Here is a 19,994-nt window from a genome sequence, read left to right as displayed (position 1 = left end):
TTCGGGCATTGAAAGTTGAAGCTGCTACACACCTCCACTGAAGTGAAGGTGGTATCAGAGCTCGGTTGGAGCTGGTGATTGAAGCTGATTCAGGGTTGAAGAAGCTTGACAGTTGGTGACAGTGAAGCAGGTACTTGCAGGTGAAGGAAGCTTTTTCACATACAAGTGGAACAAGAGTTGGTTCATGTTGCAGGCATCTTGGTGAAGCTGTTGGATGGTCGAAACTAGATTGCAAAAGAGAAGGAAGCTATTAGCAATGGCAGTTGAATCTCAGGCTAGGTCTAGTCACGGTGTGCAGGATGCTACTATAGCACTTATGGAAAAAGTGTTGGGAATAATGGAGGACATGGAGAACTTCTGGACTAAGAAGATGGACTTGTTCGATAAGGAACAAGAGGCCAATTCGAAGATGCGGGAGGAGCTCGATGAACTTTGGACTCAACACGAGTACATTGATCTTATGTGTACACAACTTGAAGTAAAGGTCAAGGAGATTGAAGAGGCAAGGGACCGAGGTCTTGCAGAGATCATGGGCTTGCATAAATCTCTTGATGAAGCCAGAGATGAGATCGCGATGTTGAAGAAGGCCGTGAGGCATAACTCAGGTGGAGGAGTGCCTCATGTGAAAGTCAAGGAACCAGAATCTTATGATGGTACAAGGAGTGCAAAGACTCTTGGCAACTTTCTATGGGACATGGAGCAATACTTGGAATGCTTGGGTCTATCCGATGATGAGACGAAAGTGAAAGTGGCTGCTCAGTTCTTGACAAAGGATGCTAAGATGTGGTGGTGAAGACGGATGGATCAAATTTCTAATGGCAGTGCTGGTGACATTACTTCGTGGGATGAGATGAAGAAAGCTTTGCAGACCCATTTCAGTCCTAAGGATGAAACGTGGGAAGCAAGGATGAAAATAAAATTCATAAAGCAGACCGGGAACCTACAGACATATCAGCGGGAGTTTGCAAGTGCAGTTCTGGAACTTCCTGACATGGCGGAGAGGGACAAGGTGTTCAATTTCATTATTGGGTTGAAGCCTTGGGCACACAATGAAGTGAAGAGGCAGAGGATTAGAACACTTGAGGAAGCTTTTGCTGCTATGGACAGGTTGGTGGAGCATTATGATGAGACTTCTAATGATAAGAAGCAGAAGTCCAATAAGCCGAAAGAGAAGAAGAAGGATGATGCTTCAGATGATAATACGAAGACGAAGAAAGCCTTGAAGTGTTGGATATGTGTTGGACCACATACGGTGAAGAATTGTCCTTCTAAACCGAAAGTGGCTGCTATTGCACAATCTAATGCGAAAGAAGCTTCTGTGGGGACGATGCAGATTCTTGGAGCTGTTGCTGCTACGGAGGTGGTCTCTCGGAGGGATCCTGAGAGGAATAGTTTGGAGTATGTTCGGATGAAGGTTGGAGGTGCTGACTTACTCACTATGGTGGATAGTGGGGCTTCTCACAACTTCATGGGAGAAGATACTGCGAGAAGAATTGGGCTGAAATTTGTACCGGTGAAGGCACAGATGAAGACAGTGAATTCTCCTCCGGCTGAAGTTCTTGGTGTAGCTGAAAAGGTGGACACAACACTAGGTGAGTGGACAGGGAAGGTCAACTTCACTATAGTGCGAATTGATGACTATGAGGCTATGTTGGGGATGGAATTCATGAAACAATTTGATGCTATGATTGTTCCACATTTGAAGAAGCTGTATATTTACGATGGAAGGGAAGATGTACCCATTGGTGTTCCAACCATTGGTGTGACCAGACCTGATTGTAAGTTAGCAGTGATGCAAATGGAGGATGAGAAGCGAATGAAAGACATGAGTAAGCGATTGTCTACAGTTGCGGCAAAGCTTACCGAGCAGTCATTGGTCATCAGGACACTTTCAGATAGTATCTTGGATTTATCAACAAGGCTAGAAGTGGTTGAGGATGATGATGATGAGGAGGAGGCATATGTGAGGCCGAATGTCCGAGAGGAGGATCGGGTCACTTATCTACAGAGGATGGAGATAGAAGATCCTGACAGATGGATTGAGTTGATTAATGAGGGTGAGCCTTCAAGATCTACTCCCTCCACATCTTCTTAGATGACATAGAAGATGGGGCTCATTGTTAGCTACTCATGGCAGTGAGTCCTTAAAACATGTTGAGTAGGTATGACAGATGGTGCAGGGATGGCTTGGAATCAAGCATCATGACATGTTGTAGATGGGATGGAGTTTCCATGGACCTGAACATGGTGGAGAGATTCTTGGTGAGTCCGAGATGTGGCAGAATCCGAGATAGACTGGTGAAAGGCATAAGGAGGGACATTCTTATGATTTGAGCGTGACAGTTGGATTGATCACCCGACTAGTTCAAGTCATGGGGGCTAGCAGTGTACCAGAGAGATGTTGACATCAGGCAGGCAGGAAGGATGACAGTTCACAGGATGAGGACGACACATGGTGGAGATGGAGTTCTACATATGTTGCAGGGATGTTTGTAGTATGTGGAGGAGTTGACATCATGGACCGAGGATGAGACAGACATTGATATTGATCTTGGTGGATGGCTACCAGGATGATATGTTGTTGAGGACGACAACGACTTCAGGTGGAGGAGGATGTAACGACCTGCGGTTCCGCCCGAAGTGTGACCGCGTTCGGTTGATGTGCGACCATGGGCAAACGCTGAACGAGCGTGCGGTTGAACCGAACGACCGGTTGGAACGACGAAGTGCGAGCTCTTTTGAAGTGTGCGATGTGTATGCGCATATGTGAGAGGGTGAGCTGACATTTATATGGCGTGGAGCATGTGTGATAACATATGGAGGCTGACCTACATCGCATGGAGTCGACGGTGTGTTTTGGCAAGGTTGCGATGGCGTTTGGGGCATTGGGCGAGTCAGCTAGGTAGCCAGACTTCGCCCTACGCTTGGATATATATTATGGAGTGTTGGCTCTCATTTGGGGCATCATCCAACGCTCATACATCTTCGCTCTAAGGAAGAAGTGCGCAGTTCTAGTGCGCAGAAGCTAAGGAAAGGTGCAGGTTTAGTATGCGCCCATTCTTGGGCAAGCGTGCATGGTGAAGCGTGGTTGTGGGTGAAGGTGCAGGCAGGAGCACTCGGCAGTTGGGTGAGGGCGTGCATGGGTGTGTGGCGCCTGATGGACGATTGAGGCATGCACAGGTGTGGCGCCCGGTTTGTGTGAAGGTGCCCGACGGTGAAACGGAGGAGTGCCCGTTTTGTGCGATGACTTGGCACGGGTTCTTGGGTGGCTCGGGTGAGCGCCTGCCCGTCGTGCAAGTGTGCACTGTGAGACTTTGGTGAAAGTCGAATATTGTAAAATTGGCTAAGTATGAAACTTGGTGTTTCCAAGTATACTTGTAAAGCGTTGTAAACTGTTATAATATATTGTTCGGGTAGACTCATTGTTCAGGGAGTTGCCCCTCCCTTTATATTGTGCAATTGTGTTCTTATTTATAATTGTTGTTGATAATGAATGTGTATGGGTGTTCATTGGTATAAAGGATAAACATAATTATACTTGGTTGCGAAACACAAACTAAGTAGAGAAAAGTGAATTAGGCGTAGTCCACGAACATAAGTATTGGTGAAAAGAAAGTGTTCGGTGGTGCCGCACCTCGCCAAGTGTGGTTGAAAGACTACTGCAAGGTTGGCGGCGTGACAAACATGGACCAGCAGGGGATCATATTGAATCTGAATCTCCCAGACAACAGTGGAAACCCTAACGATACCTCTATAGTGCAGCTAAAATGGGACAGTGACAAGTACCCAGATGAAACAACACCTACAGTGATGTAGTAGCAACAATTGTTGGCTTAAAGGGGCCTAACCTAGGTTCATAGTTGTTTGCGCCAACCAACAAAACCCTAATTGCTAGCCCTTTTAGCAACAGCCTGTGTAGCGCAGACTGCAATCTCACTCGAAGCAGTATTGGGGGATGCTAGAACCAGGTTTCTGCGTCTAGGGACATGTGATAAGTGATTCTTAGGCTCTAACAGTTCAGATCTGCCTTCGCACAGATCAATAATCTTCTAGGGCTCGTTACTGTAACTAGGGTAAAATGACTTCTAGACCTTCGCGAAGGTCTACAATTAGTCTTTGCAGACCTTAAACAGACAATGTATCCACTTTCACACATCAATAAATAACTCTAGATCTGAGTTCGCATAGATCTATCCAATTCATTAGAAAACATAATAGAAAGAACTCTTATCTTCATGAAACTAGATAACTACTTAAATCATGTATAAATAAGACATATATAGTTGGTTCACGGAACATTCATTCATTATTTCATGAAAACATATCATCGAGCGACAGAATATAACATAAACAAAATCAATAGAAATGCACAGTAATTCTTCAAAATCAGTCATTATTGATGTTCAATGTTCAGATTACAAACTCTTCTACCTTGCGCACTTAGCTGCAGAGGTTCGCACACTTAGTTGTGGACTTACCAAGGCCTCCTGCACACTTAGTTGTAGGAGCCTTCCCCTTCACCCCTAAGTATAGGAAGCAAAGCCTTCCTGCCTTAGCTCTCGCCCAAAATAGTCTCTATCTTGATTCCTTGTCTCCACTACTACTTCTAGACCTGCTATGACTCAAAATATATAGCCTTCTCAATACAATACCATGGTTCGCAGACCATGGGTGAGTCTCAAAATTGATTTATCTATTTATCCAAACAAGGGGCTAAGACCCCTTTGCCTCCTATATATCTTCGTGCTCTGCATCCACAGTTCGCAAAGACTTTACATTTTTTACAAAAATTTATACAAAACTTGGGTTAACTAACCCCAAAACTGATCCTAGGGACCCTATCCGAACAGGCCCCCAACACAAATATCATGACTTGCCCTCGAGTCACTCAGTTGGCACCTCGATCTTGCTGTGAAGACCACCTAGTTCAACCTACACCACTACAACTTTGGCAGTGCTTTGCGTAGTATCCTGTTGTACCTCTTCAACCAATTTCTTTGTTGTCAGGCCCTCCACTGCTAGGCACATTGTCCTCTGCATCTGATGTAGGACCTTCAGTTTTTCCTGAAGTGACACAGTAAGCTAACAAGCTTCCTCTAGTTGTTATAGACATATTTGGGCACTTCAACCCCAGTCACATATGTCGATAAACCAAGGGCTCTTTAGCCCCTAAAAGTTTTGTTTCATACCCCAAAGGATCATGGTCAACTGATTACATCATTTCCCAAAAGTTCCACCTGAAAAACCACTCAAAACTGGCCAAAACTGGACCATACTGACTATTCCATGGTCAAGGTGCGATGCATACTGGCTGCTACACTAGCCAGGTGCAATGCATACTGAAGAGACCTTCTGTAGGGTGTGATGAGTGAGAATGGACAAATGGTAGAGACAGTTTGCTAAGTGGAAGCTCGTGTAATCTTCTAGAAACTTCTCCCATGACACTTGCCTCTCTGAATTTGCCCAGGGATGAGTAAGAGATCAATGAAATCTCCAAGTGGAACCAAGAACTATCAGTGGAATGACACTAATAAAAAACCCAAAGCTAACTCACACCCTTGCAAGACATCTATAAATGGATCCCTCATCTGAGAGATCTAGAGGCTGGAATTTTGTAATTTGTAAGGAAGTGTTGTTGGTTTATCTTTGAGAAGAGACATTGTATTGTTGGGTGATCTTGCTTTTCATGAGGTGAAGAGGGCTTTGATGCTGGGAGGATGATGCTGGATCAGACAGCTGGGTTGTAATCCTCTCTTCTACTATTAATAAAGTTCTTTGAGTTTTCCTCCATATAATCGTGTATTTGTGAATGCAATTGTATGGTCAATGTATTTCTGATTCTGCATTGTTTATGATATTATAGATCGAGATGATTTGATGGTGTTTTGTTACTTTGACTCTACAGGTATTCTCTAAAGCAGGACAAGTAGGAGAGGAGTTGCAAACTCTATCAAGGGAGAGAGAAATCAAGCAAGGAGTCAAGCGAAAGATCCAGGTTGGTCCCCTTTGCTTCTCTCTTATCTATCATACATAAAGGAAATCACAAATTGCTTTGATTGTTTGTTTCTAAGATAGCTACCCATCTTAGTGGGACTAGCAGATCGAAAAGACACTAGTTTTCCTGGAAACAAAATGGCGACCATACTGGGGAGCGAATAGTTTGTTTGTTTGTTATTGTTGTTTTCTTTATAAACTACAGACGGAGCCTGAAGTTAGCCAGATAGCCTTCGAACTGCTCTTGCTATGAAATTGCAAAGTAGATGAATGTTGCTTCAGTCAATCTTCGGGTTGGTTTATGAACTGAACATCTGACTTACAAGCATTCTAAGCGCCCTTGTGGTAGCTCAATAACCTCCTAAGATCATACCCCTGTACTTTGTTCTTTACTGTTCATAATAGCTCAGAGCAAATGCCTGAACTCAACTACAAATTTGACCAAAAACCCAACTCAGTTTCGCTCTTTGGCCCATTGCACTATCTATAACTGGAAACCAGTATGCATCGCACCTCTCGTGTGTAGCAGGTGAGATGCATCCCTATTTCTGAGAAGCACAGGTGCGATGACTGAGTGATCTCATTTCTCTCTTTGAAATTTGGTTTTTTGTCCTTGTTTTCAGCTCTGTTTGATTGTGTTGCTGCTTATGATTAGTATCTCATTGCTGAAGCCTCCTTCCTTTACATATTTCAGCCTCCATTGATTAGGATTAGTAAATGTTTTTTATGTATTTTTCCATCATTTACAATCCTTCATAAAAAAGTAGCTTAAATCGAACTGTTGTTTTGATGCAAAAAAGTGTCGTAACTGTCATTTTGAGTCAAAAAGAAGAGTGTCGTAAAGTCTTCCTCCTCTAGATAGTCGATTGTACTTTTTGTCATGTATTTGATTTGAATTGTTAATATTTGAAGTGTCGAAAGCAGTTTTCTATTTGAAATCGAAAAGTGTCGTTTAGTCTTCCTTTCATTTTGAAAAGAAATTGTTGAAATGTCGCTTTGAAGAAAATAGTTTAGATCTATACTTAGTTTTCCTTTTTGGCATTCTCACATTAAGGAAATGAAAAAAAAATACATGCATTTGCATTTGCATTTAGACTGTGTGCAAAAATGATTTAGGAAAAGTGCATTTAGTGTGTGCTCTTTGCTCTCTGTTGAAAGAATCGTAATCTTCTTTCCTTAGTAGCTAGGATTTTCATTGCTAAAAGAAAATAAACGATTTTTTATCATTTTAGATTGCATATTTAGGAATTTTACATCTACATCACGTGGTGAACCTTGAAAGACAAACTTCTAAACAAGATCAACTCTAAAATAAATCTCAATGAACATAAAAACGCTTTGGAACCTAACACAACACATCTAGAAGTCTAGGCTAGAGATGTGTTCTAGCGTCGTAAAACCTGGTAACTATCATTTTCATCGAAGGTTGGGTGATTCCTCCTCTTTGATACGACAAGTGCTAGTACGGACTTGTGCTCCCCGTACCGTCGAGTATATATTGGGAGACCACAATAGGCTGATATCCTTTATCCATAGGAAGCTGTGTTTGCCGCCCTATCAATCGCAATGCACTGAACACAACATTCAGGAAGATTGACTGCCGTACATAAGTCCTTGGTAATTTCTCTTTAATTTATCACCAAGGTGTATTTTGCAGTTTTGCGATTGGTTTGGTAATCCCTCTGTTATGAAACCAGCTCAAGAAGAGATAGAAAAGATAGATCAATGCCTTATAATTCAGCCTCTTCGAGGGGGCAACCTCCTTTACATTACATAAATGAACAATTCTTGGATGATTCAAATGACAAAACCTCCTTTCTATATATAGGAGTCTAAGGAGTCACAATATAACCCAACCGACCTAACAATAATAATATAAAGCCACAAAAATAACAATAGAGGGATTCTATGGGGCACAGTAATAACAATATGGGGATAATAGGGGCACAACAATATTAATAAGGGATGCAAATACAATAGTAATGGGATAATCACTAGTATTATAGGGATCCAACATGCCTCTCTCCTTCAAAAAAAGTGTTTTCCTCAATGCTTGAGTAGTTGTGGATGCTTCTATATAAAATTCTCATCCTCCCATGTGGAATCTTCAGCGGATAAGTTCTTCCACTTGATAAGATATTCCGAAATTGATCGATTTCGTAGCTGTCGAGTTCTTGTTTCTGTGACTGCTTCTGGTTCCAATATAATTTTTCCTTCCTCGTCAAGTTCTGGCAATATTGTTTGAACTGGGAGCTTGTCGCCTATAACCTTTTTTAAGCATGAAACATGGAAAACTGGGTGCAATCGAGAAGCTGCAGGAAGCTCCAATTTGTATGCCATAGTACTAATCTTTTGCAACACCTTGTATGGACCATAATACTTTGGTGATAATTTATTATCCTTCTTAGCTTGCTTGAGAGACATTTGCTTATATGGTTGTAGCCGTAGGAATACCCAATCACCTACATCAAAACTTCTTTTGCTGCGATGTTGATCTGCCTGTTGTTTGATTCTATTCTGTGCCAACACAAGGTTATTCTTTAAGAGTTGGAGGACTTGTTGCTGATGTTCGATGTGATGATCCACTGCTTGAACCTTAGAATTTTCTCTTAAATATGATGTGATGGATGGTGGCTGATATCCATAAAGTGCCATAAATTGGGTCATTTTTGTTGCTGTATGGAAGGAAGTGTTATACCACCATTCAGCCAGAGGCAACCATTTGACCCATTGTGTCTGTTTATCAGATACAAAGCAATGAAGATATCATTCCAAACATTTGTTTACTATCTCAATTTTCCCATCAGATTGAGGATGATAAGATGAGCTATGAGCTAACCGAGTACCAAGACAAGAAAACAATTATGTCCAATAATTTCCAGTGAAAATGGGAGCTCTGTCACTTACAATAATCTTTGGGTTTCCATGTAGCTTTTGAATTGTTTCCATAAATGTAGTAGAAACTGTACTGGCTTTAAATGGATGTGATAATGCACAAAAGTGTGCATACTTGGTAAGTCTGTCAACTACCACCATGATCACACTCTTTCCCTCAGACTTGGGTAAACATGTGATAAAATCCATTAAAACCTCCTCCCAATGTTGGCTTGGAATGGATAAAGGTTGTAATAGACCCAGTGTCTTAATTGTTTCAACTTTATTTTGTTGGAAAACCAAACATTCCGCCACAACTTTTTGAATATCTGATTTAAGGCCATCCCAAAAAAAATTCCTTCTTAACCCTGTGGTAAATTTTTAAAAATCCTGAGTGCCCTCCTAAGGGAGAAGTGTGCAATTCCATAAGAATTTTTTGTTTTAGTTGGGAATTCTTACAGAGGTATAAGTGATCTTTGTACCATAAAGAATCATTATAACAGCTAAATGTATCAGACGTACTGGAATCTTGTTGTAACTTTCGAATAAGTGCCCACACTTCTTCGTCATTCTTCCATTCCTCCCTTGCTTCATTTATCCAATCTGGTTGGATAATAGAAATGGCGCACAACAATGCTTCCAGATCCTCATCCTTTCTTGAGAGTGCATCTGCCACCACATTTTGCTTCCCTTTTTTGTAGATGATTTCAAAGTCATAACCCAACATCTTTGTGACCCACTTCTGTTGCTCTTTAGAGGATAATCTTTGTTCTAAAAAGCATTTAAGGCTATCATGATTCATTTTTACCTTGAAGTGTCTTCCCATTAGGTAGGGTCGCCATTTCTTAAGTGCATGGAGTATTGCCAACATTTCCTTCTCATAAATAACTTTGTGTAAAAACTTTCCCTTGATTGGACGACTTTCAATAGCAATGGGTCTTTCATCTTGCATTAAAATAGCACCAATTCCATTTCCTGAAGCATCACATTCCACAATAAAGGTTTTTTTGAAGTCCGGTGTAGCTAAGACCGGTGCTTGGCACATTGCCTCTTTAAGATGTTTGAAGGCCTTTGTTGCTTCTAGAGTCCATGAAAATGCATCTTTATTCAATAATGTTGTTAGAGGTGCTGCTATTCTCCCATAATTCTTAACAAACTTGCGATAATACCCTGTCAACCCGAGAAATCCTCGCAGATGCTTTACGGATGTGGGGATTTTCCATTCCTTAATGGCTTTAATTTTGCTAGGGTCTACCTTAACTCCTTCATGAGATACAATATGACCCAGATATTCCACCTCTTGTACTCCAAAGAAACATTTGGATCTTTTTGCATATAATTGTTTCTCCTCCAATAGTTGTAGCACCCTGTCAACATGTTCAACATGATCCTTCCAAGACTTGTTGTAGATTAGTATATCATCAAAAAATACTAACACAAATTTTCTAAAGAATGGTTTGAAAATGGAATTCATCAAACCTTGAAATGTTGAAGGTGCATTGGTAAGGCCAAAAGGCATGACCAAAAATTCATAATGACCCTCATGAGTTCTAAATGTTGTTTTCGGAATGTCTTTAGTCTTCATTCTGATTTGATGATATCCTGAACGAAGATCCAACTTGGTGAAGTAAATTGATCCATGCAATTCATCCAGTAATTCATCAATGACGGGAATGGGAAACTTATCTTTAATAGTGAGCTTGTTGAGCTCCCTATAATCTGGACACATGCGCCTTGATCCATCCTTCTTGTGCACTAATACTACTGGAGTGGAGAAAGAACTTTGACTCGGTTGAATTATACCAGCCTCTAGCATTTCTACAACCATACGTTCAATTTCACTCTTTTGGGCATAGGGATATCTGTACGGCCTGATGTTTGGAGGAACACTTCCTGGAATTAGATGAATAGCATGATCATGATCACGAATAGGTGGGAGACCTTTGGGAGTCTCAAATACCTTGGAATGATTGTCCAAGACTTTTTGGAGATCTAGAGAAATAGATGATTGCAATGTGGAAACATCTAGCAAACATAATTGTGCAATTACACCCCTTTGTTCCTTTTTTAGAAGCTTTGTCATACCGTTAGAGCTTATTATCTTTCCTGGTTTCCTTGCAATACTCCTTAATTCAACTTCCTTTCCTTCCATAGAAAATTTCATGAAAAGTTCTTGAAAATTAAAAGCTATTGTACCCAAGGATTGTAGCCATTGGACTCCTAGTACAACATCAACACCTCCCATTGGAATGGAAAGCATTGGGCTAGTCAATACATATTCTCCCATCGATAGCTTGATATTATGGCACTTTCCAGAGCAATTTATTGTTCCTCCATTTGCAACCATCACTTGACACTCTGGTGCTGGATATAAGAAGCAATTCAATTCTTTTGCTACCTTACAATGAATAAAATTATGGGTACTTCCTGAATCAGTCAACACTATTACCTTTTTCTTCTTGATTTGTCCTTCTATCTTGATGGTTTGAGGAGTGGTAATTCCCGCCAATGCATTACAAGATATGGTCGGATTCATTTCTTCTTTATCTAGGCTTTGTTCTTGGAGTATATCTTCTTCTTTTGACCTTTCTTTCTCCTTTTCTTCTTCCTCTTCGCAATCTATGTAGAATAATTTCTTCTCAGCACACTTATGACCTTTAGTGTATTTGCTATCACAACTATAACAAAGCCCTTTTGCTCTTTTTTCTTCCAATTGTTGTGGTGTCAACCTTATAGGTTGTGGAAGACTAGGGGCAACAACACTTCCATCTTTATAGTTGTAAGTGGTATGCTTCTTGGTTGCCATAATTTTGCTTTCCATTTTTCTTGCTACCCTGAATGCCTTCTCTAATGAATCAGGTTCCCAAAGGCGAACATCATGTTGGATATTATCCTTTAAAGTCCCTATGAACACATCAATCCTATGCTCCTCTGGAATATTTTTTAGCCTTATGTTCAATTTTTGGAACTCCTCAATTTGCTCCATTAATGAACCCTTTTGTTTGAGACTTATCAATTGGCTAAAAAAAGTGTTGCTTTTTGTATCCTCATAATGTGCTATCAATTCTTTCGTAAAAACTTCCCAAGTGATAATTTGTTTACGAGAGCAAAGCCATTAATACCATACAAATTGATTTGGTTCCAAATATAAAGTTGCAATACGTACCTTTTGTGTGTTTTGCACATTATTGAGATCGAAAAATTGCTCCATCTGTAATATCCATGTTGCGGGATCCTTGCCATGAAACTTCCTCATATCAATTTTTGGAATATGGCGGGTCTTCGATCCGACATTAGAGTCTAAGAAATCATGATTAACATTTCTTTTGTTCGTATCATGAGTTTCCTTTACTACCTTTTCACCATTAGTAAGTATTTCTTGTAGAAAATTTGTCAAATCTGTCTTCAAATCTGCCATGTCTCTCTTCAAATCCGTCTTCAAATCTATTTTCAAATTGCCCATCTTAGCTTCCATGCCCTTTATCTTAGATTCCACGCCATTTATCTTAGCTTCTGTTAGCTTTATTGAGAGTGACATTTGTTGCACTTGTTCTTGTAATTTTGATATATCATGTAGCATTTCTTCCTCTTCTTCATGAGTCATGCTAGAGCTTTTAGGTTGCTTACTAGGTGTTTGAATTTTCTTTCCTTGGGGCATCAGTTACCGATAATAATTCTCTACTATGCCCTTTGAATTCCTTCAAAATAAATTTTCAAACCAAGCTTAAGCAAAAATTTAAAAATATCTACACACCTTTTTTCACTTTGTAGGAGCTCGTTATTGCCTCTCATGTATCTCTGTACTTTCTGATCATCTGACTCTGAAATTGCGACTTGCAGTAGCTCTCTGTGTCCTCTTTTCAATGCCACCAATCTGACCCAAATTGGATTCTCCAAGGAAGAGTTATGGGAAATCTCCCACAATGACTTGATTATAGACTAGTTCAGTAGAGCGAACTTATACGACGTGCCATGAGTCACTGTTTCGACCTTTGGCTCTGAAAAATATTTACAAGAAACTACAATTCATCATCTTTCTGTAACTTCTTATGAAATTTCAATCCAATGCTCAAAGAGAAAGTTATGATGATTTTCCCTAGGTCACCTGTTTGGAATGTAATTCAGGAGTCTGCAAAAAGACCAACTTCCTTAGATCATATCTCTGCAAATATAGCGCAAAAAGCTTTTTGACTCGAGGTTCAGCGCGATGTCTTCTCAAATGGATTTTTTTTTTAGCTTCTGAAACGTCACAGAAAAAAGTTATAGCAAAAATGCCACGATGACCTATTTGGAGTAGTGAAACCCTAGAATCCAAAGCTCTGATACCAAATGTTATGAAACTAGCTCAAGAAAAGATAGAAAAGATAGATCAACACCTTATAATTCAGCTTCTTCGAGGGGGCAACCTCCTTTACATTACATAAATGAACAATTCTTGGATGATTCAAATGACAAAACCTCCTTTCTATGTATAGGAGTCTAAGGAGTCACAATATAACCCAGCCGACCTAACAATAATAATATAAAGCCACAAAAATAACAATAGAGGGATTCTATGGGGCACAATAATAATAATATGGGGATAATAGGGGCACAACAATATTAATAAGGGATGCAACTACAATAGTAATGGGGTAATCACTGGTATTATAGGGACCCAACACCCTCTGTCTAGATTTCCAGAGTAGTCACTTTCATTCCTTTTCGACTCCTTAAAAGAAAAGGTCCATCTGAGCACTTGTCACTTCAGGCTCATTAAAAATCGAAGGCAACTAGAGTCATCTTTAGCTTTTTCTCGACTCTTAAAAATTGAAAAAGCAAAGTTGTGTCAAAGCGTCATTAAAATTTATTTAAATCGGAATAACATCCCCATTCCTTCGTTGATCTTAGGTTGAGATAATGGAGTCAACCAATCAAGGAACCCCTCTTGGGGGGGAATCCTAGTCCTTTCTCTTCTTGGGGAGATATTGGTGCTTCGCATATGGCTACATTGTCCTTTCCAGGAATCACAATTGGCCTGTCAGTATGGCTATTCTCAACCTCTGTCGTTCAAAATACTGTGATTCTTTAGCAATCGAATCAACAACCAGATGATACTGAAGTTGTCCCTTCACCTTCTACTTCACTTGCTTCTCCCTCCCCTTCTTCCTTTTCGCTTGGTGAAAGTGATATTAAAAACCAAGTAGCTGAGAAGAAGAAGAAAGGGAAGGAAAACAAGATAAAGAAGTCAGTTAAGCAAGGGGGCAACCATGCATCATCCGGTGAAAATCCACACACCAAACTTTCTAAGCATAGATCTCCATGCATAATTTGTAAGGGGTACCACCTTCATCGAGATTGTCCTTGCATTCCACGGATCTTGAGAGAATGGTCTCCTCGTTCGCACCATCCGGTGTCATCAACCTCTGGCAATCAGGTTGATAGCACACCATCAACTAGTGAAAATGAAGTCAATGGACAGAAAGGAAAGGTTAGATTTCCATGTAGGTTATGTGAAGGTAATCATGCTCTTCACCGTTGTCCTTTTTTGGACAAAGCCAAAAGTGTCTTGGATAACCGTCTTGCTTCACCGCAGCGACTTCCACCTGGATACAAGAAACTCTCACCAAGTTCGTCGCTAGTTGAAAACCCAACTAGCATAACTCAATTGTCGGTCGAAACGCCTATCGTTGAAAGTGAACCTTTTGAGTCCATACCAGACCAAAGTCAATAGGTCGAGATGGCAATTGACCCAGTCTTGCCTTCAGAAGGTCCACCTTCAAATGATACAATTTCCAAAGAGAATGAGAACGACACCGTTCAAATTCTTTTTGTCAATACAGAGTCTGATGAACTTGGGGGCAATCCACCCGTTCCTTTACAACAGGAGGAAAGCCCCCCAGTTCATGAGGTTCATCCAGCCATTTATCTGGTACCTCCTCCGAGCAGTCTAGTCATTTCCTTTGATTGGAATCAACTAGCAAGACCCCGCCTTCCATCTAATGTACCATTCCGGATCATAGTACAAGTTTACAAAATGATCGTGTCTAGCACTATCATAGATGAAGGGGCTTCAGTGAGTATCCTTTCCTCAACTACTTGGAAAGCGCTTGGTTCGCCATCGCTTCTGCCTGAGACACAAAATTTGTCAGGCTTTAACAAAGGAACCAGTCGACCATTAGGGATCCTTCTGAAGTTGCCGATAACTTTGAAAAGGAAAACTGTTCACTTGAACGTGATGGTAGTCCAAGGGCCATTAGATTACAATCTACTCCTTGGGCGTGACTATGTTTATAGCATGGAAGCTATTGTTTCCACACTCTTTCGAGTGATGTGTTTCCCGCATGAAGGCAAAATGGTACAGCTTATCGACCAGCTTTCATTTCCCGATTCAAACACAGCTACGAGTCAAACATCATCCCTAAATGGTCTCTTTGTGTCAAGAATGTCTCTTCAACCTTCATTCCATCCACCTGATTGTGACGAGTAGTTTGGTTAATGTAACGAAGCTTAGGGGGCATGCACCCTGGTTTGCTTCAGCAGATGAACCCAGCTAGAAAGGTATATTTCCTTGTAGGTTATGTGCTTGGTTCGAAACACCATTTCCTTGTAGGTTATGTGCTTGGTTCGAAACACCATTTCCTCATAGGTTATGTGCTTGGTCCGAAACACCATTTCCTTGTAGGTTATGTGCTTGGTCCGAAACACCATTTCCTTATAGGTTATGTGCTTGGTCCGAAACACCATTTCCTCATAGGTTATGTGATTGGTTTGAAACACCATTCACTTTTGTCCACTATGGGGGACAAAGCCAAGGAAGTGTTTTTGTCTAACCGCTGACAGAAACAACCCTGCCTAACCACAGTGACTTCCGCATGGTTACCTAGAGACTCTCCTTTTCTCGATGCTTGGGGGCATGCAAACCTTTTTTTGCAAGCAAAAAACAACCAATTTCATTTCTTAGCTTTTTAGCTTTTTTAGGTTTTTAGCTTTTTAGTTCAACTTCTTAAGTTAGGTGATTGGTCTGATCCACCATTCACCTTTGTCTGCAGTGCGCAGATGAAGCAAAGGAAGTGTTTTGTCTAAACGAAAGACAAAGCTATCCTACCTAACCTCAGTAGTTCCTTAGCTTTAGGGTAGTTAGCTTTGTAGTTTGGTCGTTTCTAGCCTACATAAAAAGGAAATGAGCATATGTTATCATAGAGTTCAAGCTCACTAAAAAATAAACCTACCATTGAGAGACATCTTTAAACGATTGGTATGAGCAATGTTTCCGCAAGGTTCAAGCTTGTTAAAAAATAAACCCGCCTATGAGCAATGTTTCCGTAAGGTTCAAGCTTGTTAAAAAATAAACCTGCCTATGAGCATAGTTTCTCCTGGTTCAAGCTCATTAAAAAATGAATCCACCCTCGGTAAATAACCTTTGTGATTGCCCTGCTATCAGTGTTTTGAACCTTGGTTGTGTTCCTACCATCACCTCCATTCTTTTGGTCGATCATACGCTTCCACTTGATTGTTTACCCTTTTGAGGAATAGCTGCGACGAGTGGTCCTGTTAGCCACCCTCTTCACATCACCATGTTTTGAGAAGTTCCAAGCTTACCTAGAACTAGTTGCTACCCCAAAACACCACTCGTTCCTAAAAAACGAGTCTCTTTTAAACTCTTTTTAGACTCGTTAAATATAAAAAGATTGTCGAGCTATTGGCCTTTCCAGCTTGTTAAAGTAAGGGGAAACGCCATCCCTCCTGTACATTTTAATCTTTTTGGACTTGAGGGATTATCCTACAAAAAAGATCGAGCGCTTGTCTTTTTTGGCTTGCTAAAGCGATTGAAAAGTCATCCCTTTCGTATTATTTTATACTTTTTCGGACTTAAGGGATTATGCTACGAAAAAGGACTGCTGGAGTTTCCTTTTTGTCCCTTTTAAAACTCTCTAAACATGAAAAGGATCGAGTTTTCTTTGTCTTTAAACTCGTTAAAACAATAACGACAAACTTGTCCATCCAAACAAGAACGAGTTTCACTATCTCTAGGCTCGCTAAAACATAGCGACAGGTTTGCCCGAAGGGAAAATTATAGAACAAGCATATGTTATCCTCCTCAAGCTTGACAAAAATAAAGAGGTATTGGTCAGCAATGACTAGGGAAAAAGGGAAGAAAACTTGAAGAATTTAATTGGTAGCAGGTCGCTCTTGAACATGACACTTTCACTCCATCACCATGATTGAGTCGAGTTGGGTTATCCCGTTCACCGGTCATATCACCATTGGTCCTCCGCACCATCCTTCTTTTGGGGTTAACGCTACCAATCCATCTCAATGTCGCCGACATGTTCAAGAGAAGTCATTCAGAGAATTCACCATCTAGCCAATGCCTCATCGACTGCAATACCTTCACCCTCTATTTTTCATGACCGCCATTCCTAAACCTTGTATCATCAGATTGTTTTCACCTCCAGAAAATCATTTGCTCCATTTCATGTCACAGATGTGGGGTACATTAAATCCCTCCTACGACGGGTCACTTCTTGTCGACATTAGCTCATTATCCAAGAAGTTGACTTAGAAACAACCCTTTCAGTACTTTGAAGCTTGCATGCCTCAATGGCAAGTTTCTCACTTCCGGCGACAGGTTTACATCAATGGCCTTCGACCGAAATATTTTGCATGGTGTTTGACATCAGATCATATATTCACACCACGTGAATTGTACTGTAGTACCTTGAGGGTCATTATCATTATCGGTGATTCCTCTCGCACCTGTTAACAGCTTACATTATTGGCTGGTAATTAGGCGATGTCTTTCCATGTTCAACTTCAGAACATCTTTTCACATGGATTGACTTGTACATCATGCGAATATTGAACGAGTTTTGAAGACCCCAGATCTAGTTTCACCCATCTGGGCTGCGATATATTCAGGAACATAAAGACATCAAGTGTACACAAAAGCTGCACAGATAGTCATCTAACTTAATCACCAGTCTGCAACAGCAGATGATTGTCTATCCTATGTACATGAAAATGAATTTATAAAGCTGAGCATGGGAATGCCCGCCTCAACTAGATCATGAAAATAATATGATGATGATGTATTGTGTTGTATCTTATATAGGTCACCTTCCAGTTCGAATACCTCGGATCCTCATGATAATGCATTTCACCCGACATCAAAAGATTTATGACCTCATGCTTTAGGGGGCAACTGTTATAGACATATTTGGGCACTTCAACCCCAGTCACATATGTCGATAAAACAAGGGCTCTTTAGCCCCTAAAAGTGTTGTTTCATACCCTAAAGGATCATGGTCAACTGATTACATCATTTCCCAGAAGTTCCACCTAAAAAACCACTCAGAACTGGCCAAAACTGGACCATACTGACTGCTCCATGGTCAAGGTGCGATGCATATTGGCTGCTACACTAGCCAGGTGCAATGCATACTGAAGAGGCCTTCTGTAGGTTGTGATGAGTGAGAATGGACAAATGGCAGAGATAGTTTGCTAAGTGGAAGCTCATGTAATCTTCTAGAAACTTCTCCCATGACACTTGCCTCTCTGAATCTGCCCAGGGATGAGTAAGAGATCAATGAAATCTCCAAGTGGAACCAAGAATTATCAGTGGAATGACATTAATCAAAAACCCAGAGTTGACTCACACCCTTGTAAGACATCTATAAATGGATCCCTCATCTGAGAGATCTAGAGGTTGGAATTTTGTAATTTTTAAGGAAGTGTTGTTGGTTTATCTTTGAGAAGAGACATTGTATTGTTGGGTGATCTTTCTTTTCATGAGGTGAAGAGGGATTTAATGCTGGGAGGATGATGTTGGATCACACAGCTAGGTTGTAATCCTCTCTTCTACTATTAATAAAGTTCTTTGAGTTTTCCTCCATATAATTGTGTATTTGTGAATCTTTTTATTTGTGAATGTAATTGTATGGTCAATGTATTTCTGATTCTGCATTGTTTATGATATTATAGATCGAGATGCTTTGATGGTGTTTTGTTACTTTGACTCTACAGGTATTCTCTAAAGCGGGACAAGTAGGAGAGGAGTTGCAAACTCTATCAAGGGAGAGAGAAATCAAGCAAGGAGCCAAGCGGAAGATCCAGGTTGGTCCCTTTTGCTTCTCTCTTATCTATCATACATAAAGGAAATCGCAAATTGCTTTGATTGTTTGTTTCTAAGATAGCTACCCGTCTTAGTGGGACTAGCAGATCAAATAGACATTAGTTTTCCCGAAAACACTAGCCACGATTGTAATCTAGCCTTAGCATAGCTTTTTCACTATGCAGTTATTCCACATGTGCTTGCAGCTACTTTCCTTCCTGTAACTTCGTGAGGTGTTGTACTGGCACCAAAGTGCGTGCAATCACTCGGACCTCATCATACTTCCGTTGCATCTCTCAGACATCTGTGTTTAGCTTATACAGGTTTGGGTCCTCCTGCAGATTTTTCCATAATTCCATAGTTGTGTTGAACATCATTGTGCAGTCTATGAATGCGGTATATAATGTGTTCATACCATCCTTGATTTCTGCTCCGTGTTTCTCCCAAACCTTTGGCAAAGTTGTTGGTTGCAACTTCAACTGCAGCTCTTCTATTTTTATTTGAAAGTTGAAAGTAACCCTACCAATTTCATCCTTTAATGCATGTACCGCGACATCCAATTTCATTACTTTCATCGAGGTTTCAGCATCCTCCGAGATTTTCAATTCTGGCACTTCTTTGTAGGGCTGTTCTATCACTGTCCAAGCTCTAACTGCGTTATTTTATCTCTTCCTTTGCCTTTAGTTCCTGAGTTTTCTCCACGAACATTTGTTCATTGTTGAATTTAAACTTAGTAATCACTTTGAGGGTGCACTACTCCTGAATCTTCATTTCATCTGAAACCCCTTGATGCAGCGCATGGAGGGTTTGGAGTAGAAACGCAACCAAATTTAGCCCCATGTCCTTTATGTTAGGATATTCCGACACATAGGATATAGTTAAGTTCAACTTGGTCTAGTATAGAGTTAGGTATAGAGTTAGGTAAAGTGTCTTTCTTTACCGTTGTACATTTTGTAACTTACAATCCGACGGTCACGATATGTAGTGATCCGACGGTTCACTCTCACCTCGGTATTACCGACACTTGATCCGT

The 19,994-nt window shown here is 40.6% G+C and overlaps 1 pseudogene; it reads left to right on the top strand.

Annotated features, from left to right (window-relative positions):
- The first annotated feature begins 256 nt into the window (after positions 1 to 256).
- The window catches only part of LOC149240940 (serine carboxypeptidase II-1-like), a 67,274-nt pseudogene continuing 47,536 nt past the window's right edge, over positions 257 to 19,994 (top strand).

Source organism: Pinus tabuliformis, chromosome 8, assembly GCF_031772625.1.
Source record: "Pinus tabuliformis cultivar Carrire ecotype Pingquan chromosome 8, CPIR1, whole genome shotgun sequence".
NCBI classification, from domain to species: Eukaryota; Viridiplantae; Streptophyta; class Pinopsida; order Pinales; family Pinaceae; genus Pinus; species Pinus tabuliformis.
The sequence above is the reverse complement of the archived record's forward strand: the minus strand, read 5'-3'. Positions and strand labels throughout refer to the sequence as shown.